This window comes from Xenia sp. Carnegie-2017, unplaced genomic scaffold, assembly GCF_021976095.1.
Source record: "Xenia sp. Carnegie-2017 unplaced genomic scaffold, XeniaSp_v1 HiC_scaffold_23, whole genome shotgun sequence".
NCBI classification, from domain to species: Eukaryota; Metazoa; Cnidaria; class Anthozoa; order Malacalcyonacea; family Xeniidae; genus Xenia; species Xenia sp. Carnegie-2017.
Window position 1 is genome coordinate 2,738,031 of NW_025813486.1, and position 27,967 is coordinate 2,765,997.

General features: G+C 34.1%; 3 long non-coding RNA genes across 4 annotated transcripts; all 3 read left to right on the forward strand.

Annotated features, from left to right (window-relative positions):
- Nucleotides 1-6,483: 6,483 nt before the first annotated feature.
- On the forward strand, nt 6,484-22,388 carry LOC124449796. The gene is made up of 3 exons (XR_006949603.1): nt 6,484-6,495; nt 9,682-9,688; nt 22,098-22,388. It is a non-coding gene; the product is annotated as an uncharacterized LOC124449796 (long non-coding RNA).
- On the forward strand, nt 10,258-10,494 carry LOC124449799. The gene is made up of 2 exons (XR_006949605.1): nt 10,258-10,297; nt 10,397-10,494. It is a non-coding gene; the product is annotated as an uncharacterized LOC124449799 (long non-coding RNA).
- On the forward strand, nt 12,827-20,455 carry LOC124449794. Of its 2 annotated transcripts, XR_006949601.1 has the most exons (5): nt 12,827-12,986; nt 14,734-14,897; nt 16,633-16,796; nt 18,527-18,690; nt 20,414-20,455. It is a non-coding gene; the product is annotated as an uncharacterized LOC124449794 (long non-coding RNA). The 2 variants fall into 2 exon arrangements; XR_006949600.1 differs by lacking the exon at nt 20,414-20,455 and having other exon boundaries at nt 18,527-20,232.
- Nucleotides 22,389-27,967: the final 5,579 nt, after the last annotated feature.

The window sequence follows — 27,967 nt, forward strand, 5'->3', positions numbered from 1 at the left end:
GATATTTTTTTAAATAATGCAACCACATGTATGCAAAAAGCTTCAGCACTTGCACAAAGCATTGAAAGTAGCAAACCAACTGAAAAAAATAAATTTATACCATCAAATGCATGCATCCTAACCACCTCTTTCAAACCAAGAACATTTAGGTAAAAATAGACAAAAATGTTTGTAACAGACCTATCTCCATGTTTCAAATTTAAGAATTTTTTAGGAAATTCATGTCAACAGCCTCGTCCAAAGATTGCTGTTTCATCAAGAGCTTTGTAGTGACTCATTGATCAAACAGCATTTCCAGCAAGAAAACCATGACATTCTTATAAATATCAATATGTAACAAACAAAAAAGTATACAAGAGTTTTATTTCCTAAAGCCCATGGCAAAAATGTATTGAAAATAAAAACTATGTGGTAGAAAATGAAAAAAAATCAAATATTCAATAAAATGATGAAGGATAAAATCATGCAATGTATTTGAGTTCAATGATGCAGTCAAAAAGGTGTTTGAGATAGCATTGCTAATGTTCTTTTTCCTAATTTTTCTTGTTAAACAAGTAATATGAATATACTCACTTTGGTACAAGCAGGACAGATATTTCCTTCATCAAGCTCAGGCATAACACAGCTCAACATGTTTAGTTTATGTCTGTAAATTCTGAAAAAAGCAATGACACAAAGAAAGCAGTATGCACTCTTAAACAAATGACATAAACAAAATACAGTGCAATATAATAATACTTGAGGAAAAATCCTTTCCCATCATAAACTTTAGCATTTTGATTTTCTCCAATTAAATACTTCTCTTAAGATGAGATTCTTAGGCTATAAAACTTTCTACTAGACTACTGCAACTCTTAGACTACTGCAACTTTCCCAGCAATTCATACCTAGTACAGCAGTGTAATAAATCAGTGAACTACATGCAGTTACCTATATTCTTCAAAAGCATCTATAATGACAGGATACCTTTTTGGTGTTGCATAAGAAGGGAATATGTTCTTGTTCCAATACCATGATATTTCAATGTCGATCAGAACATTAAAGCGAAGGCTTCAGTCATACGGCTTGCAAAAAGTGGACCAAGCTGTCTCAGAAGACACCGTTCGGCAAATCATTAAGAACGAAATTAAGGGACCATCATCGACTCTTGGTTACAGGGGTATGTGGAATAAGTTAAGAACAAGTTACAATATAACAGTTCCTCGAGACACAGTTATGAGAATCCTAAAAGACGTCGACCCAGAAGCATCGGCACTCCGTAAAGCTAGAAAGTTGCTTCCGCGAACTTACGTATCTGATGGACCAAATGCAACCTGGCATGTAGATGGATACGATAATCTGAAGCCCTACGGTTTACCAATTCACGGTTGTGTTGACGGGTTTTCTTGACGAATAATATGCCTAAAAGTTTGCAAAAGCAATAACAGTCCAGTTATCCCAGCTAATTTTTTTACGGTCAGTGGAGGAATTTAAGTTTTGCTCCATCCAATGAACTCCATACAATGAACTCCATAACAACTGGAAGGCTGACTTGGACGCCATCTTTGAAGCCTGCATGGGCGCCGCCATTGAAGGTACGAAGGCGAAATACATCACTTCGAAATTGCCGGATTTTTTGCAAAAAACAGTGGTCTTTAAGCCAGCTTAATGTCTAAAAACCTTAAACAGTGTTTGGACTTTAATATAAAACAAGTTTGGACGACATTTGTACATGTTTAAGCTTCTTTTTAGAAGGATGAAAAGCGAACTTTGTTTTGACACGTGAAAACATGTCTTATAACTTGAATACAAAACTGACACCCCTCGTTTTTTTTCATGAAAAGGATGTAAAACACACTTGTCTATCCTTAAAATATAGTTTGAATCTTTGAAAATGAAGCTGTCAGGGCAAAAAACGCTGTTTTTCGGTAATTTTCGTGTTTCCGAGCAAAATTAGCTCGCCCCAGTCCTTTTTGAAAGTTCAGAGCATAAACAAAAAGAAAAACACTTTGCAAAATATTTCAAAAAGTTAGCAAAAAAATATTTTGAGTTTAAAAAAAACTGTTATGCCATATTATTGTGTTATCATTAATTGCACCATTAAAGAGTCAAAAGGGTCAATACTCACTTAAAAAAAAAGACAAAAACACAATTGACACTCTATATTCATAACTTTTGAAACACTTAAGTAAAAATTGTACGGTAATACAAGTAAGAAAACGATTATTAGTCTAATATTATAGAATCATATATTTTCACAAATATGACCAAACATTTTAAATACACATCCTAAAATTTAATATATTACATATACATTTATCATCATCTGTATTACAAGAAAAAACTAATTTTACAATCAATATGATATACTATAAAATTTTGATACATGATATAGCTTTGCTTGCTTTATAATCATTTTAAAACCCTGTTTCAAGCCACTGAGGATGAGGGTTGCTTCTTGGCATTTATTTAGAGCAGGCTATATTAGCAATACTTCTCATAGTGTACACTTGGCTATTTATTTATAAGCATGAACTTGCTGATAAAATGCTCAATACACAAATATGAACGCATGTCAAATCTTCCACCAGTTCTTAAGAAGTGGGAGGAAGTAAATGACAAGATCCAACAATCACCCACAATTCAAAATTTCAAATCATCACTTTCACACATTGCAAAAAGAGCATGTGAAATTCTTAAAAGCAAGTCTAACTCTAAAAGCAATAAAATTGTTATGAACCATCTTATATTAAGTGGATTGTGTGTATTTTGCACAGCATTCAAAGATACAGACTACCTGTTATCAGTTTTATCTTAAATTTTTGGTCTTTCGGCGACAAATGAGAAATTCATATTTCGAAGCAAGTTCTCCCTTTTATGTTTTATATAATACAGCGTTACGTATACAAAACATGTCTTGGAACGTCCACAATGCATCTTAACACATTAATAACCAAATTTTGCTAACGGTTTTGAAAAAAATAAAGCATTTAGGCTAGCATTATATTTCCAAGTTAGCAGTTTTTGCAAAACAATCCGTCACGCAAATAAAACAGTCCACGCGAGATGCACGCGAAGCGGCAAATCAGCTTCTATGTGGCTTCAAAAAAGTCTAGGTTTGTTTACTCAAGAAAACTAACGCAACATCAACATATCCAAGATCGCAAACTTTTCCGTCTCACTTCCAAACATGACAACAACATCCCAATCGACCCTGATAAAGTGGTGTTCAACTTCTCAAACCGCCTCATTACTGACAGAGAGAAAGAAATCCTTTCAAAAGGCTTAAACTTTTCCATCCCACCTAAAAAGTTAAACATTTGCACCTTCTTAACACCCTTTGAAAAACTCTACAACCGTCTCAAACGAGAACCTGTTAATGAATCATTAGGATTTTTTCCAGACTCGATCAAATGCAAATTAAAAGACATTGCTCACTCAGGTTTCCGAAGTTACAGCCCACCACCTTTTCTATATTCACAAGAAGACTTGAACATTTTAAATAATTTAAAAAACGACAGAACTATCCTCATCACTAAACCTGACAAAGGAAATGGCATCGTTATACTTAACAAAGACGACTACACAAAGAAAATGGACACACTCTTATCTGACACTACAAAGTTTCAAGCTCTTAATGGAGATCCAGTCAAAGTCACTTTAAAACGAGAAAATCAAGTGAAATCTTTATTAAAAAAGTTGAAAGATGCCAAATCTATCGGCCAAGAAACGTACAAAGAACTTTACCCTACTGGTTCACGAATAGGTATATTATATGGCCTTCCTAAAATACATAAATGTAACATCCCTCTCAGACCCATTCTTTCCTCCATTAATCACTATTCGTATAATCTAGCAAAGTTTTTCATCCCACTCCTAAAACCCTTCATTATAAGCAACCTCATCATCAAAGACTCTTTCTCGTTTGTTGAAGAAATCCTAAACTGCGATATCAACTCCAGTAATGTTGTCCTTGCTAGTTTTGATGTCGTATCCCTATTTACTAACATACCTGTTGACGAAACCATCCACATAATATCCAAAAGCATTTTTAACAACCACCAGTACTTCAACGGACTCACTGCAACAGAATTTGAAAAACTACTCTCTCTAGCTGTTAAGAACTGTCACTTTATCTTTAACGGGAAAATGTATCAGCAAATTGATGGTGTGGCTATGGGCAGTCCATTGGGCCCTCTCTTTGCTGATATATTCATGTCCTTTCACGAAAAATCCTGGCTTAATAATTGTCCCTCTTCATTCAAACCACTACTTTACCGACGCTACGTTGACGACTGTTTTTTACTCTTTCATTCCCCCGATCACGTCCCTCTCTTTCTTGACTACCTGAACCGACAACATCCTAACATCACATTCACATCTGAAGTCGAACAAAACAGAAAGCTCTCATTTCTTGACATTGATATCTCTCGTACTAATGGAAAATTCACCACTTCCGTCTACCGCAAACCTACTTTCACTGGCCTCTTCACCAACTTCCACAGCTTCATCCCACTTACTTACAAACTTTCATTAGTCTCCTGCTTACTTCACCGCATCTTCAATCTTTGCTCTACTTACGAAAATTTTCATACACAACTCGAATTTACCAGAAAGTCACTCACCAAAAATGGTTTTCCTTCACGTATAATTGACCAAATCATACGTCGCTTCCTTAACAACACCTTTGCCCCTACACCACCTGTCTTGACTGCTCACAAAATGCCCATCTATTTCTGTCTTCCTTTCACCGGCATACACTCCCTTCAAATTCGCACACAAATCAATAACCTTTGTGCTGCAGCCTTCCCACATATATCCATTAAATTTGTTTTCCGCCCTTCTCAACGTATCTCTTCTTTCTTCCCCTTTAAGGACAAAATTCCCAAACCTCTGAGATCTGGTGTAGTCTATTTATTCAAGTGTCGAAGCTGCAACGCTTCGTATGTGGGTCAAACCATACGTCATCTACACACCAGATTTTCGAGCACTTGGAATATCCCCTTACAGGCAACCAAGTTTCCCACCCAGCATCATCAAGCATTCTTGCTCACATTAACGAAACTGGACACACCCCCAACTTAGACGACTTTAAAATAATTTCCTCTTCCAACGATACTTATGAACTCTCCATCCATGAAAGCCTTCTAATCAATAAACACAAGCCTTCACTTAATGTGCAAGGAAACTCCATTCCACTTAACCTCTTTTAATTTCTCTTCATTTCACTTCCAAACTTCCTTATCATGTATCCATTCGACACCGCTTCCTTTAGTAGTAATTTAACACCTTTTTGTAAATATAATATCTTGTCTTAACGTCCTATTTATTATTTTGTCTGAAGATGTCTTGAGTAAAGACGAAACGTCACAATAAATTTAAATTTTACAATTTGTTTTTTTTTTTTGGTCTATTTCTATGGCTCTAATCAGAACTTTATGTTGGGCATTAATTTTTATCACACGTATTCGATTTCCGCTCGGCAAGTCTCTCGCTACTGTTTATAATGAGTTAGCCTTCCAGTTGTTGTAGAGTTCACTGGCTCCATCCTAGTACAGACCATTGAGTTCTATAATAACTGGAGCGGCTATCTCAAGCGCGGCCTTAGATATCGGATGTTGTAAAAAAAATGGCGGATTTCGTCCGTTGCCGCTGAGATTTACCGAAATTGACCGCTTTTCCGAAAATTTCACAATTTCCCACTCCCTCCTGAGAAAAGAATGAGGAAAATGTATGTGTGTATTTGGGATTCGGCAAGCAATTTTTTGATGAAAATCAAGGTAAAAACCTTAAATTCATAACAGCGAGTCAACTGTGGTTGTCAGTTATCTGCTCCTACGAGGATGCATTTATAACTATCGACGAAAGACCTATATGTCGGCTACACATGTATGAATGCAGATGTGCGTCGTTTTCTTACCAGCGTCAAACTTGTTTGATCGATTAAACTCTTTAGTCTATACAAAAAAGTTTATCATTGTTCATCTCCACGGTTCACGAGAGAGAAGTTAGCTTATTTTTTATCATTGTTATTTTGCTTCTTTTCATGCAATGGGCAATGGCTTTTTTCGCCATAATTGTAGGATTTTTACTTGTTTCTTTAAAAAAGTACATATTAAATCTCTGGATATTTACGGATTTTCTGTAATTGAGTTTCATATGAAATTTCAAAAAGACTCAAGTCTGCATAGGTTTGGTAAATGAAAACAAACAATATTGTATTGAAATTACTTTAAGTAACCTTTTTGTGATGTTCTGAAGTGCAACTGCATCAAATACTTGTGAAGTTGTAGCACATTTTGATTTTGTTGTATTGATATATGAATTGGGCAAAATGCAAATAATCATCAAAACACTTATGCATCCAATGGTGTTTATAATACATTTGTAGTTTTAATACTTCTACCTTCCTTTTTCACTCTGTTTTGTTTTTCCTATATTTGCAATAAAGTGCACTATAATTTGAATGATTAACACAGTTTTCACCTCAATAATAAATTTCATAAGCAGTTGGTAGTGCATTTTATTCTCTGAGTATCCACATCTGGTGTTTTGTTCATACAAGAATGATGAAGTGCAAGTAGATATGTCCTAGCAAGGCAATAAAACCAAATGAATTACATACCTATAGTGTACTTTTATGCTAGAAGCTTAAAAGCTTTTTAGAAATTAGAAAGTTATTGGATTATATTACCTCTATATCATCAATCTCATGATAAGAAATAAGAAGCAAAAAAATTTGTAGAAAAGCTTTGAAAAGTGAAAAACTTTTCTTTAAAAAAAGCAGCAATAATGCATATAATAAATATCCATTCTGTACTCTAATAGGTAAATAAGCTCAAATTTTTCTTAAAGAAATATAAGAAATATATAAGAAATCTACAGTACAGTAACATTAAAGGTTTCATCACTGAATCTTTAATGCTTCAGTATAGTGCATTAGATATTAGTAACATTCAAACAACACTCAACTAAAATATTTTGATAAAGATATGACATGATTTAAACATTAAGTTACATAAAACCCAATGGCTTATACAGTTTGAAGTTTCACATTTGCATCGAGTCATCATCAATCTCAGTACAAATGTTTACATAGACACAAACTTTATGGCCTTCCATTTTACATGTTTGTGAATTGACATTTCATTAAGCATCAAAACACACACAACCTTCTTGCCATCTTTCTTTGGATCATGAACTTTAACTTCAAAGCATTCAAGGCATCCTTAGTGAATCCAGTGTCTCCATCCATAGAATTTGACCACAATCAAATTAAATAACTCTAGATAGGGCAGACAATAAATCAATTATCTTTACAGCATTATCATTTTTTAAGACTCTGCCTGGTCAATAACATCTTCCAGTCATCTTTACTCCTTGATCTTCCCTGCATGTTGTCAGCAAATAGAACATAACAAGCTCTGCTCCAAATCATGGGTACCGTTGGGGCTGATCATTTCTTTTTGATACCAGATCACATTTTTGATACAGAACAAAATGTGTGCAGTGTCTTTTTTTCTTTAGGGAAACTATTTTGCAAATAGATGGGAGAATTTACGATTTCATGCATTAACAAATGACAGAAAAGTATACAGAATTTTATAAGAATTTTACAAGTATACAGAGTTTTATAAACAGGAAAACATCAATATATTTGGCGTTCAAGTCAGTCTTAAAAAATACGATCTTTAATATGTATTTTATGGCTTTTCAAGTGCATGTATAATTGCTTTTCAATCGTTGACGGACTAAGAAAACAAACAACTACCTCACCTGTGAGAAGCGATATGTTCCTTTTTGTGGAAACTACGGCATCCAACAATTGAACGATTGAAGTGTTGGCATTATAAAAGAAATGCCAAAAAAGAATCGTCACAGATTATGGAACTAACGATATCCATATTCTGTGATATCGTGTTTGTTTTTGAAAAATTCTTTATAATTTACTATAGACACCAGGGGCAGGTCGAGAATATTATTTTTCTGCAAAGCGATCATTTCAGCGAAAATACGTCCATTGGCCGCCATTACTGGGGCGAATAATATGGCTAAAAGTTTGCAAAAGCAATAACAGTCCAGTTATTCCAGCTAATTTTTTTACGGTCAGTGGAGGAATTTAAGTTTCGCTCCATCCTAGTACAGACAGATTGTGGAACAGAGAATACTATTTTGGCAGCGATGTAATGTAGCCTTGTTGGTGGTGAGCAAGGGCATCGTTATTCATCATCTCATGCTAATCAATGGATTGAGAACTGGTGGTCTTACTATAGAAGAGGATTTTCTTGATGGGTTATCAATCATTTTAAACATCTTGTTCATGAAGGAAAGCTTGCATTGGGAAATCACTTGCAGATGAAATGTATTTGGTTTGTTTATTCAGAGTTTTTACAGTCAAAACTTAACAAGGTAAAGCAAGATTGGAACATACATTGCATACGGCATTTCAGAGACAACTCGATTTTGGGTGTACCTGATAAACTTTTTTTTCTTCCTGAAAGCACTGGACATAGCAATTGCACAATCACTTTTTCTGATAACAATGTTTGTGGTATATTGAAGCAGAGAGATGTATACACAGAATCAGAATTGGCAATGGATGAAAATGATATAGAATTGATGGATTACTTCAGGTATGTTGTCGGAGAAGAAAATTTAGAACATCCGCCCTGTGATTAAAATCATGACAAAAATATGTATTTAAGGATAATACAGGTAGCAAATGCCTGATTTGACATTGTGTGAAATCCAGTAATCTTTGCTTTGCTTTAATAAAACTTTATATGTAAATGTAGTCATCTCATCTTAACACAACTTCTCATTAGAAGTGGCTTTCTGGTGTTTTTTCCAAGAGGTTCTTTTGTATAAACTTAAAAATCAAATTTTATGTAATAAACTCTGCAAAACGAATTTATCTATTGTTGAGCTGCAATTTAATTTTATGAAAAACTTCTCAAAGCACACTTCAAGCACAACTTAACAAACATTGTTGGTTCTTCCAAATCAGTCAAATAACCAGACATTCTGTAATAAAGATATGTAAACATAGTAGTAGAAAAAACACCCAGTTAGCTACAATAAGTAACATAAAAAAACTATGATTAACTTATCTGTCTTGTTTCATTACAAAGTAGGATGTCTTTTTGTTTGACATAATGTCTGTTAACATCTAACAAATTCTATTGACGAGGGATAGTACAAGGACCAACAGAGAATGTGGTGGATTCTCCATGAGATTGTAGAAGGATTAGTTCACGTTAATTCACAGGTAGGGAAAAAATGTTAACAATTTTCGTTTAGCTCAATAGATATGTATAAAGACTTATTATTTGCTATTTTTATCAAATTTTACCAGTAGGGTATTATGATTGTTGTATAATTTAGGATATTTCATTTATATTTTTATTGCATGCCAGATTTTATAAGTTCCCATGCGGAGTTTTATGTGTGCCAAAATTATAATTAAATTAGGGTGTATATACTTAACACTTCCTAAGTATTTTCTCTCTTAATTAATTCATGTTTTAGTAGTGCACGTAAGTCACGAAATGTAAACATATAAATAGACTAAAATTTGTAATAGTCGGGGAGATTTTGTAGATTGTTCATTGCTAATAAACTCCATAAAACAAACCGAATCAGAGTGCAGATCAATTTTCTGGACGAACTCAGTGAATTCTGCGGCAATGATGCGTTTAGTAGTAAACGCGTTTGGACATTTTTGGGGGTTTTTTTTACATTTTTTAGGTGTTTTATTTAAAAAGTCAACTAATGTCGAGGAAAAGAGTTTGGTCTTTGGATACATTGAAAAGCTCGTTTTGGACATGCAAGTTCCTTTTCATTGAATAGCAGTGTCAAAAAGAAAGTTTTACCCTTCTCGAAATATGTATTTGTTAATATAATGATAGGCATGCTTGAAAACTGCCACTCAAGGCTTCCGCTTGAAATTATGAAGATCATTAAGAAAAACAAGCAGTAAAGTGACGAAGAATTTATAACTACTGTTTTTTAATGTCATATACTTTGTATAGATGTCTATATCCGGAGAGCCTTAACCAATGCTTAGCACAGCAGCTTCTTGGACATCGTTTTATCTCTCCAAATCCCATGTCATACTGTTTAGCAAATAACATCACTTCAGATAAGCTTGACGCTGAAAAAGATCAAGGGAGAAATCAAAATAGCTGTTATGATGGAGATGAGTATCCTTATTTGATGCCTATTCCTTTCGGCTACGCTTCGAGAAATTCAACAGTTCGAAATGAATTTGAGGTGTTGCAAATGCTTAAAAAAAGGAGGGTTTGCTTCAGCTGTCAAGGTAAATTTTTATTACATACAACATCGTTTAAATAGACGGTAATTTGGTCATGTGAAGGAAATTTTATACGTGATTTAGAAATGCTTTATATACGCTTAGGTATGTAATGAATTGGACGGCTGTCTCTATGAGATCAAAAGAATTCCTTTGAATCCGAAAAGTGTGCTGTTTAATCGCAAAATTACTCGAGGAGAGAAGTTATTTTCTAGATTGAATCATGAAAATATTGTAAGTTAAAAAAAAATTTACTATCCAAAAATGATTCGAAATTTTATATCATAATGGTTCAAAGCGAGGCTCAATTTAGACGATACAAATTGCTTGGCTTATTAAATGTTATCTTTGTAGAAACTATTATAACAAAGTAGATAATCCCCTTTTTCCATGAAGCCCATGGATGCTTTCGTTCATAATGAGAGAGTCATATTGTATAAGGAGCCTCTAGTTCATCACGAGAGAGTTATGAGAAAGTTACGTTGCAAAAGGTAATGAGTAAAAAACGTATAAACATGCTTAGAGTTGGCTTAAATTATAAGTGAAAAAGGCAGAAGTTGTTTGAACATTAGCAGTATCCTTGGATGTTCTAGTTGTTAACGAGTGATAACTTTCCCGCGTAAAGTTTACTAACAGGTCGTTGATTGGGTGATGATGTAATTTATTTATGTTAATTATTTTAGAGGTAATATAAGCACATTGGCATTGTTGATTTATAGATGTAGAAGCACATATATTTTACTTTTGTATTTTGCTCATTAAACGTTTCAACATATATCGCTTTCGTTTGCTCGTTGGGTGAATGTTAATACTAGTTTCGTTTATGAGAAGAGTTCTTGTAAAGAAAAAATGAAAAATTTTGGAAACAAAAAATCCCGTTTTCGGTCCATGTCTCCTGAGACCCCGAGATAGTTTAGCACTAGAACGTCTCATTTTAATTAAGGGAACCAGATAATTCTGTCTGCTACAAAGTCAATGGATTGTTTGCTTGTGATACTTAAGAAACAGTAAATGAGAGAGTTAAATCAGAAAAATATAAACCAATAAAAATTGTATGACACATGTTAAAGGTTGTCTTAAATCATAAGTGTCAGAAAAAGGCACAGTGTCAGAAGAAGCTAATTGAAACTTTGCTTGGTTTATTTTGTGAGAAGAACTCTTGTTAAAAGAAAAAAGCGATAAAATTCGAAAGCAAAAAAACCCGTTTTCGGTCCATGCTTCCCGATACCTTCTTAAGCGTATGCTACCATAACGCCGCATGTTAACGTTTCGGTAGGAGGTTTCGACGCCTCCACGCTATCCTACTTGGGAGATGCCAATAGCAACCTTCAGCCCATCAGACCCCGAGATTGTCTGCGAGATTGTCTAGGCTTTGCTCGGGGTACGCAAGGAGAGTGCGGTGGCGACCGAAGTCTGGGTCCCTAAGCCACTGCATACCTAATCGCACCCAGCTTCCACTGCTAGTTGACATCTACTAGTTGAAGTTTTAGCTTTATATATATATACAAAAATTCAAAGGCTTGCAAAAGTTGTGGTATCATTAACGTCATTACTGCGCAAGCCCAGATTATTTCTTTCATAATTTGCGACTAAGTTATCTAATTGCCGCAAATGTAGTGCAAGAACATATAGTTAGTCATTGCCATGGCTATGAACAATTAGTTGAATGAACTACGTATGCTGAAGCGCATGCCCAGATGATTTCCATATTAAATTGTTACTAAGCAGATGTTCAATTCAGAAATAAAAGATGTTTATTGTGGAAATATTAAAACTGAGGAGACCTTTGGGAGTACTCGAAAGCAGATCTGTATATTTCTTTTATAAAATAACAATAATGTAATAAAGATAAATTCAAAGCAAAGGTTTTAATATTTCTTCTAACATGTATTCATGATTGATTAGCTAATACTCTTTGATTGATTTAATTGATGAGGCTCAGCTATCAACCAATCAACGCAGGCGTTTTATTGCTTTTATTTTATATAATGGAAATTTGTCAGTTGTCATTCGGGGAAGAAAAGAATACGAACTTGATTTCTTTCACTATTATATTAAAGTGAAATGAATAAGATGTGTTTCGAGGAGAACACACTGAAAACTAAGATGGAAAACATTTTAACGTAATTTATTATAATAGAATATAAGATTGCTAGTTGAATTTTCAGGCTTGCATTAGCTAGTTCTTGTGGGAAAGACCGCATTTAGTGCTCCTATCGTTACGAATAATTTATGTGTGTAAAAGTTTTATCGTGACTTGGCATTCTTCACTTGCAGACTATTTAAGTTTTATAAGATATACTAATTCCATATGTCAAAGAAATGCTAAATACAAATGAGAGGACACAATTTCGGAGAGTTTAGATCAAATGGGTGAACTACAAATGTAAAAACAGCTGCCCATTTACTGAAATCCACTGTTTTTAATTAATTATTTTTCTTGCTTGGTAGCAACAAATGTTAGTACCATAACTAATTATTTGCCAACCAATAAGATTCGTTCAATTTCATCAACATTCCTTGTATCTTAGCAACCTGCATTGTTTGACTGCGACTCTACGCCTGCTATGATAACGAGCTTCACAAATTCTAAAAGCAATGGCATTGAAACAGATAGCATCATTTTTCTCCAGATTTTTTATGGTATTTTGACAAATTTCTGATTTAAACAAGCTCTTCACTCCTCTCGACACAGGTACGTCTGATTTACACAAATTTTGCCATATATAAGTAGAGACGTTTGTTCAAAGAACAATTTTTTTTAATTGTTTGGTTTCTGATGTCTGATAAATGACTAACAAAGCGTTCAAAAATATACTGGCGATATTGCCAAAGTGATTCTTGTTGCTCTTATAATAACTACTAAGTTCGTCTATTCTCACAGGATAAGATTCGTACCGTTATAAATGTCACTATTTTCAGACATGGGATTTCTAGAGAAAAACTGCTGTTATGTGAGTCATAACAGGTCCCTGTTAGTGTTATATATTTTCTATTAACCGAAACTTGTACTTAACGCTCTAAGTGCCATATGTTGTGAAATGCATCATAATATAACTACTCCATGCGTTCTGCGTTAAAGAAATCAAGATTGACAAACTTTTAGGCGGATACACATAATGTGTGTAGCATCGTGTTGTGACTCTCTTTGGGCCAGATGTTTTTGTCAATTAAGTTTCGTTTCGTGATTATTGCTCGCTCAAGCAAAGGCCGCTAAAGGCTTGAATTGTTCGACACGGCGGTTGCTACATGAAAAATGCAGACACACGAACTGATAGAGAAAAGGGAAGCTGTAAAGCAATACATTTGTTTTGATGTAAAGGAAGTTTCTTGTTTGGTTCATTTTTAACCTTTTACTTTGTTACCCATTCGCTGATAAATGTGCTTTAATTCCCCTAGTTATTACTGTATTTTAAGTCTACAATATTTAATCAATCTTAGCACAAATTTTCCAATGAAACACTTAAAGTTATTGTAACAAAAAACAATAAAAATGGCAGGCAGAGGTTTTAACTAAGTAGATGACCAATTAAATTAAGCAATTTTAGCCCGGGCTAAGTTTCAGCCAGTTCCAATTATAGTATCCTATCAAAAATAGCGTACGCGATTACATGAGAACAATTCTATGTAATGTGCCAGATGCATCGCTAGATCCGTTACTTGTATCCATCACGTTGTAGTTAGGAGGGATTATAGCAAGTTCTTCTTTTACGTCGATGACCCTTTTTTCTCTAGGTTTTTTCTGTGTCAATTTCTCGCAAAATTGACTGCACAACATGTTTAGGAACTTATATGGGTACACTTGTGTTTAACTGAAGTTTATGCCAAACGGAACAATATCCTTTTAATGAAACATGTGCGTCAACGAATTCTCTAATTAATCTCTCAAGGTCATCATAGTTGTAGTCAATATTTCGCGTTTTTTGCTTAAAACTGGCCATTACCCTTTTAATTATAGCAATGTTAAATGCTTAACATACTGTATGTGACGATGTTTTTTTGAAAACACACGAATTTCATCATACATTAATACTTTAGAGAAATTAAAGAAGATAAGTGTTTCAATGTAAAACTCTTCTCTTGCATTAGCTAGTTCTTGTGGGAACGACCGCATGTAGTGCTCCTGTCATTACGAATAATTTATGTGTGTAAAAGTTTTATCGTGACTTGGCATTCTTCACTTGCACACTATTTAAATTTTATAAGATATGCTATAATTCTATATGTCAAAGAAATGCTAAATACAAATGAGAGGACATAATTTCGGAGAGTTTAGATCAAATGGGTGAACTACAAATATAAAACAGCTGTCCATTTACTGAAATCCACTGTTTTTAATTAAATATTTTTCTTGCATGGTAGCAACAGTTGTTAGTAGCATAACTAATTATTTGCCAACCAATAAGATTCGTTCAATTTCATCAACATTCCTTGTATCTTAGCAACCTGCAGTGTTTGACTGCGACTCTACGTCTGCTATGATAACGAGCTTCACAAATTCTAAAAGGAATCACATTGAAACAGAAAGCATCATTTTCCTCAAGACGTTTTACGGTATATTGACAAATTTCTGATTTGAACAAGCTCTTCACTCCTCTCGACACAGGTACGTCTGATTTACACGAATTTTGCCATATATAAGTAGAGACGTTTGTTCAAAGAACAATTTTTTTTAATTGTTTGGTTTCTGATGTCTGATAAATGACTAACAAAGCGTTCAAAAATATACTGGCGATATTGCCAAAGTGATTCTTGTTGCTCTTATAATAACTACTAAGTTCGTCTATTCTCACAGGATAAGATTCGTACCGTTATAAATGTCACTATTTTCAGACATGGGATTTCTAAAGAAAAACTGTTGTGATGTGAGTCATAACAGATCCCTGTTAGTGTTAAATATTTTTTATTAACTGAAACTTATACTTAACGCTCTAAGCCATATGTAGTGAAATGCATCATAATATAACTACTCCATGCGGTCTGGGTTAAAGAACTCAAGATTGACAAACTTTTAGGCGGAGACACATAAGGAGTGTAGCATCGTGTTGTGACTCTCTTGGGGCCAGATGTTTTTGTCAATTAAGTTTCGTTTCGTGATTATTGCTCGCGCAAGGCCGCTAAAGGTTGAATTGTTCGACACGGCGGTTGCTAAATGAAAAATGCAGACACACGAACTGATAGAGAAAAGGAAGCTGTAAAGCAATACATTTGTTTTGATGTAAAGGAAGTTTCTTGTTTGGTTCATTTTAACCTTTTACTTTGTTACCCATTCGCTGATAAATGTGCTTTAATTCCCTAGTTATTACTGTATTTTAAGTCTACATTATTTAATCAATCTTAGCACAAATTTTCCAATAAACACTTCAAGTTATTGTAACAAAAAACAATAAAAATGGCCGGCAGAGGTTTTAGCTAAGTAGATGACCAATTACATTAAGCAATTTTAGCCCGGGCTAAGTTTCAGCCAGTTCCCGTTATAGTATCCTATCAAAATACTGTACGCGATTACATGAGAACAATTCTATGTAATGTGCCAGATGCATCGCTAGATCCGTTACTTGTATCCATCACGTTGTAGTTAGGAGGGATTATAGCAAGTTCTTCTTTTACGTCGATGACCCTTTTTTCTCTAGGTTTTTTCTGTGTCAATTTCTCGCAAAATTGACTGCACAACATGTTTAGGAACTTATATGGGTACACTTGTGTTTAACTGAAGTTTATGCCAAACGGAACAATATCCTTTTAATGAAACATGTGTGTCAAAGAATTCTCTAATTAATCTCTCAAGGTCATCATAGTTGTAGTCAATATTTCGCGTTTTTTGCTTAAAACTGGCCATTACCCTTTTAATTATAGCAATGTTAAATGCTTAACATACTGTAAGTCACGATGTTTTTTTGAAAACACACGAATTTCATCATACATTAATACTTTAGAGAAATTAAAGAAGATAAGTGTTTCAATGTAAAACTCTTCTCTTGCATTAGCTAGTTCTTGTGGGAACGACCGCATGTAGTGCTCCTGTCATTACGAATAATTTATGTGTGTAAAAGTTTTATCGTGACTTGGCATTCTTCACTTGCACACTATTTAAATTTTATAAGATATGCTATAATTCTATATGTCAAAGAAATGCTAAATACAAATGAGAGGACATAATTTCGGAGAGTTTAGATCAAATGGGTGAACTACAAATATAAAAACAGCTGTCCATTTACTGAAATCCACTGTTTTTAATTAAATATTTTTCTTGCATGGTAGCAACAGTTGTTAGTAGCATAACTAATTATTTGCCAACCAATAAGATTCGTTCAATTTCATCAACATTCCTTGTATCTTAGCAACCTGCAGTGTTTGACTGCCACTCTACGTCTGCTATGATAACGAGCTTCACAAATTCTAAAAGGAATCACATTGAAACAGAAAGCATCATTTTCCTCAAGACGTTTTACGGTATATTGACAAATTTCTGATTTGAACAAGCTCTTCACTCCTCTCGACACAGGTACGTCTGATTTACACGAATTTTGCCATATATAAGTAGAGACGTTTGTTCAAAGAACAATTTTTTTTAATTGTTTGGTTTCTGATGTCTGATAAATGACTAACAAAGCGTTCAAAAATACACTGGCGATATTGCCAAAGTGATTCTTGTTGCTCTTATAATAGCTACTAAGTTCGTCTATTCTCACAGGATAAGATTCGTACCGTTATAAATGTCACTATTTTCAGACATGGGATTTCTAAAGAAAAACTGTTGTGATGCGAGTCATAACAGATCCCTGTTAGTGTTAAATATTTTCTATTAACCGAAACTTGTACTTAACGCTCTAAGTGCCATATGTTGTGAAATGCATCATAATATAACTACTCCATGCGTTCTGCGTTAAAGAACTCAAGATTGACAAACTTTTAGGCGGATACACATAATGTGTGTATCGTGTTGTGACTCTCTTTGTGTTTTGTCAATTAAGTTTCGTTTCGTGATTATTGCTCGCTCAAGCAAAGGCCGCTAAAGGCTTGAATTGTTCGACACGGCGGTTGCTACATGAAAAATGCAGACACACGAACTGATAGAGAAAAGGGAAGCTGTAAAGCAATACATTTGTTTTGATGTAAAGGAAGTTTCTTGTTTGGTTCATTTTTAACCTTTTACTTTGTTACCCATTCGCTGATAAATGTGCTTTAATTCCCCTAGTTATTACTGTATTTTAAGTCTACAATATTTAATCAATCTTAGCACAAATTTTCCAATAAAACACTTCAAGTTATTGTAACAAAAAACAATAAAAATGGCCGGCAGAGGTTTTAGCTAAGTAGATGACCAATTACATTAAGCAATTTTAGCCCGGGCTAAGTTTCAGCCAGTTCCCGTTATAGTATCCTATCAAAATACTGTACGCGATTACATGAGAACAATTCTATGTAATGTGCCAGATGCATCGCTAGATCCGTTACTTGTATCCATCACGTTGTAGTTAGGAGGGATTATAGCAAGTTCTTCTTTTACGTCGATGACCCTTTTTTCTCTAGGTTTTTTCTGTGTCAATTTCTCGCAAAATTGACTGCACAACATGTTTAGGAACTTATATGGGTACACTTGTGTTTAACTGAAGTGCCAAACGGAACAATATCCTTTTAATGAAACATGTGCGTCAACGAATTCTCTAATTAATCTCTCAAGGTCATCATAGTTGTAGTCAATATTTCGCGTTTTTTGCTTAAAACTGGCCATTACCCTTTTAATTATAGCAATGTTAAATGCTTAACATACTGTAAGTCACGATGTTTTTTTGAAAACACACGAATTTCATCATACATTAATACTTTAGAGAAATTAAAGAAGATAAGTGTTTCAATGTAAAACTCTTCTCTTGCATTAGCTAGTTCTTGTGGGAACGACCGCATGTAGTGCTCCTGTCATTACGAATAATTTATGTGTGTAAAAGTTTTATCGTGACTTGGCATTCTTCACTTGCACACTATTTAAATTTTATAAGATATGCTATAATTCAATATGTCAAAGAAATGCTAAATACAAATGAGAGGACATAATTTCGGAAAGTTTAGATCAAATGGGTGAACTACAAATGAAAAAACAGCTGTCCATTAATGAAATCCACTGTTTTTAATTAAATATTTTTCTTGCATGGTAGCAACAGTTGTTAGTAGCATAACTAATTATTTGCCAACCAATAAGATTCGTTCAATTTCATGAACATTCCTTTATCTTAGCAACCTGCAGTCTTTGACTGCGACTCTACGTCTGCTATGATAAAGAGCTTCACAAATTCTAAAAGGAATCACATTGAAACAGAAAGCATCATTTTCCTCAAGACGTTTTACGGTATATTGACAAATTTCTGATTTGAACAAGCTCTTCACTCCTCTCGACACAGGTACGTCTGATTTACACGAATTTTGCCATATATAAGTAGAGACGTTTGTTCAAAGAACAATTTTTTTTAATTGTTTGGTTTCTGATGTCTGATAAATGACTAACAAAGCGTTCAAAAATACACTGGCGATATTGCCAAAGTGATTCTTGTTGCTCTTATAATAGCTACTAAGTTCGTCTATTCTCACAGGATAAGATTCGTACCGTTATAATGTCACTATTTTCAGACATGGTATTTCTAGAGAAAAACTGTTGTGATGCGAGTCATAACAGATCCCTGTTAGTGTTAAATATTTTCTATTAACCGAAACTTGTACTTAACAATCTAAGGGCCTTATGTAGGGAATTGCATCATAATATAACTACTCCGTGCGGTCTGCTTTAAAGAACTCGAGATTGACAAACTATTAGGCAGACACACATAATGTGCGTAGTAATCGTGTTGTGCTGTGACTTTTTTGGGGACAGATGTTTTTTCAATTAAGTTTCGTTTCGTGTTTATTGCTCGCGCAAGCAATGGCCACTAACAGGTTGAATAGTTCGCCATGGCGGTTACTAAATGAAAAATGCAGACATGCAAACAAATAGAGAAAAGTGAAGCTGTAAAGCAGCACATTTGTTTTGATGTAAAGAAAGTTTCTTGTTTGGTTCATTTTTAACCCTTTACTTTGTTCCCCATTTGCTGATATATGTGCATTAGTTCCCCTAGTTATTACTGTATTGTAAGTCTACATTATTTAGTCAATCTTAGCACAAATCGTCGAATAGAGCACTTCAAGTTATTGTAACAAAAAACAATAAAAATGGCTAGCAAAAGTTTTAGCTAAGTAAAGAACCGATTACATGAAGCACTTTCAGCCCAGGCCCATTATTGTATCCTATCAAAATAGCGTACGCGATTACATGAGAACAATTCTATGTATTGTGCCAGATGCATCGCTAGATCCGTTACTTGTATCCATCACGTTGTAGTTAGGAGGGATTATAGCAAGTTCTTCTTTTACGTCGATGACCCTTTTTTCTCTAGGTTTTTTCTGTGTCAATTTCTCGCAAAATTGACTGCACAGCATGTTTAGGAACTTATGTGGGTTTACTTGTGTTTAACTGACGTGTAAGCTAAACAGAACAATATCTTTTAATCAAACATGTGCGTCAACGAACTCCTTAATTTATTTCTCAAGGTCATCATAGTTGTAGTCAATATTTCGCGTTTTTAGCTTAAAACTGGCCATTAACCTTTTAATTATAGCAATGTTAAATGTTTAACATACTGTATGTCACGATGTTTTTTTGAAAACACACGAATTTCTTCATACATTAATACTTTAGAGAAATTAAAGAAGATAAGTGTAAAACTCTTCTCTTGCATTAGCTAGTTCTTGTGGAACGACCGCATGTAGTGCTCCTGTCATTACGAATAATTTATGTGTGTAAAAGTTTTATCGTGACTTGGCATTCTTCACTTGCACACTATTTAAATTTTATAAGATATGCTATAATTCTATATGTCAAAGAAATGCTAAATACAAATGAGAGGACATAATTTCGGAGAGTTTAGATCAAATGGGTGAACTACAAATGTAAAAACAGCTGTCCATTTACTGAAATCCACTGTTTTTAGTTAATTACTTTTCTTGCTTGGTAGCAAAAAATGTTAGTAGCATAACTAATTATTTGCCAACCAATAAGATTCGTTCAATTTCATCAAAATTCCTTTATCTTAGCAACCTGCAGTGTTTGACTGCGACTCTACGTCTGCTATGATAAAGAGCTTCTAAATTCTAAAAGCAATCGCATTGAAACAGAAAGCATCATTTTTCTCCAGACTTTTACGGTATTTTGACAAATTTCTGATTTAAACAAGCTCTTCACTCCTCTCGACACAGGTACGTCTGATTTAAACGAATTTTGCCATATATAAGTAGAGACATATCTTCAAAGAAAAAGTTTTTTAATTGTTTGGTTTCTGATGTTTGATAAAACAACTAACAAAGCGTTCAAATATACACTGGCGATATTGCCAAAGTGATTCTTGTTGCTCTTATAATAGCTACTAAGTTCGTCTATTCTCACAGGATAAGATTCATACCGTTATAAATGTCATTATTTTCAGACATGGGATTTCTAGAGAAAAACTGCTGTGATATGAGTCATAACAGGTCCCTGTTAGTGTTAAATATTTTCTATTAACCGAAACTTATACTTAACCTTCTAAGGGCCATATGTAGTGAAATGCATCTTAGTAAACTACTCCATGCGGTCTGCGTCAAAGAACTCAAGATTGACAAACTTTTAGGCGGACAAACATAATGTGTGTAGCATCGTGTTGTGACTTTCTTGGGGCCAGATATTTTTTTCAATTAAGTTTCGTTTCGTGATTATTGCTCGCGCAAACAATGGCCACCAACAGGATGAGTTGTTCGCTATGTCGGTTACTAAATGAAAAATACAGACATGCCACTGTAATATTTGAGGGGTAAAAATTACCCTTAACGTTAGGGGTGAAATGAGTGCCACAGAATGCCCCGGTTTTGAAGGGTAATATTTTATGGGGGTAATATTTATTTAGGGGTAAAATTTACGGTGGTAATATTTAGTTAGGGGTAACTTCTATTAAGGGGTGAAATTTATCAAGGGGTAAAATTTATGGGGGGAAATTTTAAAGGGGTGATTTTGATGGACATGCAATTCCCCCATAATTTGGGGGTAAAAATAAATTACACAGAATGCTGCATTTTTTAGGACACATGAGCAAATACAGGAGGTAATGCTTCAATGGGGTTAAAACGAACTCTGAATCTATAGTAAGAATAAATGAAAATAGATCAAAAAAAAACAATCTCTTTATTTCAACAGAAAAGGAATGAGCGTAGCTATCTCGAGAATGGAGTGAAGGGAGGCAAATATTAAAAATGCGCGTTATTATCAATAAAAAAGATTAGATTCAAGGAAAAGTAACGAGGTTCAACATGCAAACATAATTACTCAACCATTGACAGAGTATTGGCAAACATAAATACTCTACCATTGGCAGAACATTGATATTTGGGGGGGGATTCATATATTCAAATGCTATAATTCCTAAAACTAATCAATTTCAATGTAAAGTAGAACGGGCACAAATTAATAATAGCGCCCCCCAATTTTCAATACTCCGCCGCCCTTGAGTACTCCCCTCAATAATTGAGCTAGCTACGCCAACATAAAACATGCGTACACCGTAACAGAAAAAATTGTCTAAATGTCCAGTGTAATGGTTTAAATGTCCACTTAATGCTTACTTTAAACTGGCAAGAGCTTTAATAAATTTTTGCAAGCTAATTCTATTGATAGCAGTGTGCTGCAACCCAACAAAAACGGAATGAATAAAAAGAAATACATCCTTATGATCTTGTGGATAAGCTATAGAAAATACATAGTATGTTGCATAGAGCGTAAAAAGGACTGTGTCTAAAGAAAATGAAGTTACGTCAACGAGTTGTCGTCCTTCGACGCACAATAGTAGCCTGTCATTCTTCAGTATGTTTTCACCAATAACCTTAAATATTGTGATAATAGATTTACCACGCGGAAAGCATATAGGGATGACAGTGTCATCGCTACACCTTGTAATTTATAACACTCTGTAACTAAAAGCGAGAGACTTGCGAGGTGGGAAACGGATACGTATTAAAGAAACAATTGCCCAACATAAAATTCGAAAAAAAAATAAAAAAAATGGCTTTATTACTAGGCTATTTTTACCTACCGGAGGAGTCCTCTATTCCTTCCGATACTGCTTTTTCTAGGCACCTTAAAGTATTCTTGATGAATGGACTTTTTCGATATAATTCTTTACAGTACTTTAAGATTGCTTTTCGATAAGTAGAGAATGAAGACTTCATGTCTTTAACGGCACAATCATCTCTCATCACTCTGCAGTATTCATGGCGAATCTAAAATTGCAAAATAATATTTGTGAAATATCTGATTTATTGTAAAATATGGTGAAAGCAAGACTTTGTCACGATGTAACGTATTCAACCCCTAACCCCTTTAAGTGTGGATAAAGGAGGATATTGTTGTACGATATCTTCAACAGGAACAACTGTAGTCAATATGTTTCTTCGTCTGACATCGTAAGTTGAATTCATTAATTCTTTAATGAATTCAACTTACAATATCAGACGAAGCAATGCAATCCAGATGAGCGAAAACTCCTTTCACTTCCTATACGATTTGGTGGTCTAAATATTATCAACCCAGTTAAAAGTGCAAATGAAGAATATCTTGCTTCCAAAAAGATCAGTCAATGCCTGAAAGACATGATTGTTCAACAGAAAGAGATACTTCATAAACCTCAGTTACAGTCAATCAAAATGACTTTACGAGAGCAAAAGAAGAAGAAGTTGATGATATGATCCAGGAAATAAGAGATAGTTCTACGCCAACAATGCAAAGGAAGCTAGATATACTGAGCGAAAAAGGATCGTCATCATGGTTAAGTGTACTTCCATTACAAGATCAAGGCTTTAATTTGAACAAAGGGGAATTTCGAGATGCATTAAGTTCACGTTATGGATGGCAATTGAAAAATACCCCTCTGCACTGCATTTGTGGAAGGGCTTTTGCAGCCGATCACGCGATGATATGTCCTCATGGTGGTTTACCAATAGTGAGACATAATGAAGTTCGAGATATAACAGCACAGTGGATGGCAGAAGTTTGCTCGACAGTTGTGAAAGAGCCACAACTACAACCTCTTTCTGGGGAAGTGATATTACCTCGTACAGCCAATAGACAAGAAGAAGCGAGACTAGATATTCGTGCTAAAGGTTTTTGGTCTAGACAGCAAGATGCATTTTTTGATGTAAGGGTATTTCACTCAAACGCGTCGAGCTACCAAAACACCAATCTACCTGCACTCTATCTTCAGCATGAGATGGCTAAGAAAAGGGAATATGGTGATCGAGTAAGAGAGATTGAATATGCTGCTTTTACACCACTGGTCTTTTCAACATCAGGTGGTATGGCGAAAGAGACTGCAATTGCTTATAAACGGCTAGCTGATCTGCTGGCACAAAAGAAAGCTGCAATATGGCATCACGCTAGCGTGGATGTGTTGTAAACTGTCTTTCGCACTGATTAGGTCAGCAATTACTGCGATACGAGGAAGTCGATCTGCCTCAACTCGCGAACATACTTTAAATATTGACCTAGGTTATTGGGAAAGTTGTCTTTACATTTGACTGTCCCTTTATCATGGATATTATTAAACACTGATTTTAGTCATATTTGATAAATTCAGTTTTTTTAACTTTTATATTTGTAATAAAAAATATAAATGATCATAATAAAATACGTTTGTTCTCCTCATTAATTCTTTAATAATTCCATAATCCTGAATGGATGATGATTTGCGGCATTCACTTTGCAAGTGCAAAATATGCTCCTTGTGAATGGTCTCCGTTGTGTTGTTACATGATGGTACTTCGCTCCAGATATTTGTTTGTCTTGGCCTTTCTTTACGAGGAGGAGTCACGCTGCCCTGGACATCAAAGTCAACAGTCGATGACTTTCGTTTCTTTTTGTTCTCGTATTTTCGAACATGTTTAAATCGATTTTGATTGATTCAGACCAAGACCCTAAAATTTTCAAATCACCACTTATTGTATATATTTATGACTTTTGAAGAAAAGCGCACACTTGTTCATTTTCCTTAAATAGAAGAATGTTGACTTACGCTTAGACATTCTTTGACTTTGATCATTATGATAAATGTGAGGGAACATGCAGTGATCTAACTAGATTAAAAGTTTTAGTTATGCTTTGTAGCTATAAACAGAACATCATTTAATTCTTTCATGAAACACAATAATAGGAACAAGTTCAAATTCAGGCAGAAATGCTTGCCTGTCGTCGTTTATGGTAAAAGAAGTTTGTGCTAACTATACTGTCACGCAAGATCATTTCGCAAAATTTAAATATACCTGTACGTTTAATTACTCTGAGTTATGACATACCAATCCACTTCCTATAGCATCCTTGAGATGAGGGTATTTAGTGACAATTGCAAAAGAAACTTTATTTCTTTCCTCCTTGTTTATGTAAGCGATGCCATGAGATGATATGTCTGTACATATATCCCTTATAAATTCGCTCCTTAGTGTCCCAGTCAAGCAATTATTCGCCAAAGCAGATGTTACAGCAGGTGAAAACTGGTAAAGTAAACAGGTCCATATGAACATATGTGTAAAATAAAAAAGAACTTGCTCTTAAATAAGAACATTTCAACGATAGTTTTCCGTGGTTACTAAATTTATCAAAATAAGAGTAAAGAGAGAAATTAGACTGTACCGTTTCGAGCAGTTTATAGTCTTTGAAATACAGCCGGTTTCGTTTTTCTTGATATGCAGAGGGTAATGGCAGTGTGCTATTTTTTGTATTTTCGTTTTCCATCGGGGCATCATCCACATCAGTCCGAACTTCCAACTGAAGACTGGAACTAGCGCACTTATATAAAACATCCTAAGTTTAGTTTTTAACCTAACAAACATACCAGTTTGATTCAAGACTGTCTGTGATAAGGAGTTATGACTGATTATAAACTTCCTATGACCAGCAATATGACCAGTCAAGGTCAATCAATAATAGTCACTGTGGGTGACACGGTTATAAATATTAGGAATATTATTTTATACACAACACACAAGCATGAACACTTACCATAGATGCAGTCGTGTCTTTGTTCTGAACCACCATTTCTGCGCAAATTTTTTTTAATTCGCATTGCATCACCTGCCTTTACTCCACACAAAACCAAAACACTGATATCCGCTTCATTTAATATAAAACAGTCATTCAACTAGATAGAGAAAGTTTGGAAATCAATGCGATATTTAACATTATGATTTATATGTTTGTAAACGATACTCCCCGGTATTTATATGTTTGTAACGATACTCCCGGGTTCAAACCATTTACTTTATTATGATTTATGCAAGATGCACTTCACTTACTTTTTGATTTTCCAATATAGAAACTGTTGCTTCTTCTACGCCGGAATTAACGAGTTTCTCCCTCAAATTTTTGTCCATAGCAAAACAGTTTCATTTACAGAATACAATGCTATAAATGTCTTTACAAGCGGAAATGACAGTTATGACAAATTATTTTTTATGAGGCGCCGTTCGTTGCAAAAATCAAAAAATGTTATTCTCATGTATTGAATTGCTCTCATCATACATTGAATTCGTTATCCACATGATTCATGATTCATTCCATATTAAAAAGCCATAGACTTTTGATTTTGCTAAATTTTCACTTTGTTTTTATAAAAATCTCACTTTGTTTTGTATAAATTTCACTTTGTTTTTGTAAAAATCTCACTTTGTTTTTGTATAAATCTCACTTTGATTTTGTAAAATCTCACTTTGTTTTTGTATAAATTTCACTTTGTTTTTGTAAAAATCTCACTTTATTTTTGTATAAATTTCACTTTGTTTTTGTAAAAATCTCACTTTGTTTTTGTATAAATCTCACTTTGATTTTGTTTAATCTCACTTTGATTTGTGAAAATCTCACTTTGTATTTGTAAAATTTTACGTCAATTACATCGAGATTTTCACAAAAACAAAGTGAGATTTTCACATTTCAAAGTGAGATTAAACAAAATCAAAGTGAGATTTATAAAAACAAAGTGAATTTTACAAAACAAAGTGAAATTTATACAAAAACAAAGTTTTAAAAACAAAATTTAGCAAAATCAAAAGTCTATGGCTTTTTAATATGGAATGAAAGGATTTCAGTCTATGAATCATGTGGATAACGAATTCAATGTGTGGTGAGAGCAATTAAATACATGAGAATAACATTTTTGATTTTTGCAACGAACGGCGCCTCATAATTTTTAGCTATGATTTTTATTTGTAGATGCACTTCACTTACTTTTTGATTTTCCAATATAGAAACTGTTGCTTCTTCTACGCCGGAATTAACGAGTTTCTCCCTCAAATTTTTGTCCATAGCAAAACAGTTTCATTTACAGAATACAATGCTATAAATGTCTTTACAAGCGGAAATGACAGTTATGACAAATTATTTTTAGCTATGATTTTTATTTGTTTTATTTTGTATTACTTGAAATTGTTTGCTTGTCCTGGTTATTGGGATAAACACTGTTCCGGTACTTTGGAAAGAAGTCACAAGAAGCTTTGTAAAATAACGGCTCTTAAAAATGGACTGAAAAACCTCAAGCTTTTATAATAAACAAGACAATAAAAGGAAAATTTGCCATATCTACATATACATCGATGTTTACATGCCCTGGCAGTGCAATATATGTGGAGATTTTTCTGCTGAACATCGCAGTCAATTGATAAACCACATTGGAAGGTGTCACAGGAATGATCCAAATTTCCATTGTTTGTGTGGCATAAGTGGTTGTACAAGAACATTTAAAAGTTATTATACTTGGAGAAAGCATGTAAAAAAAGAGCATTCATCACAGCCAAATAATGTTAAGGAGCATACAAACGTAAGAAATAATAATGAAAATGATGAAAATGGAGGCGTAGTATTGGAAGAAAATATCGATACCATAGAAAACACCAGATTGGCTGCATTATACTTGCTTCAGTACATCATCCTTTATATTGACTATTCTTTCCGTCATATTTATCTTTATAACTGTAGAATTGTTGTCTATTCTTTAGGTTGCAAACCTCTGATTCCATTGTACTAAATTTGCACTTTCTTTGCAGCATACATCTTCTCTTTTTAAATGACTTTGACTTTATATAGTGTTCTACACACCTCACCAACTAGCAACATTTTAGAATTCTTGGAGATATTGTCAGTATTCACTTTTTTTAAACACAACAGTTGTTCCTAATTTACTCGTAGCTTGAACAGACAGCAAATTTCGCTTCAGTTTGGGAAGATAGAGCACATTTTCCATTCCTTTACGTTGATGTAACTTATTTAACCCAGTGTTCAAAGGATATGTTTCTTTCCCATAAGACAATATGACACGTTCATCCTCATGATTTACTTCGTTGTCTTTCTAAACTCTTCATAGTCCGATAAATTGTTACGTTCACACTTCATATATTAAATTGCACCAGAATCAATTATGCAATAAAATCTATTCTGTTTACATTTGTGATAAACGCCACGTAATTATTTTTTGGCACAATGTGCTGACTTTTTTCCTTCATAGTGAAAATAACAGATTAAATTGTTATTTCTTTGTAGAACATATCGTGTAAAGTGTCTTCATGAGTGACATATTCATTTAT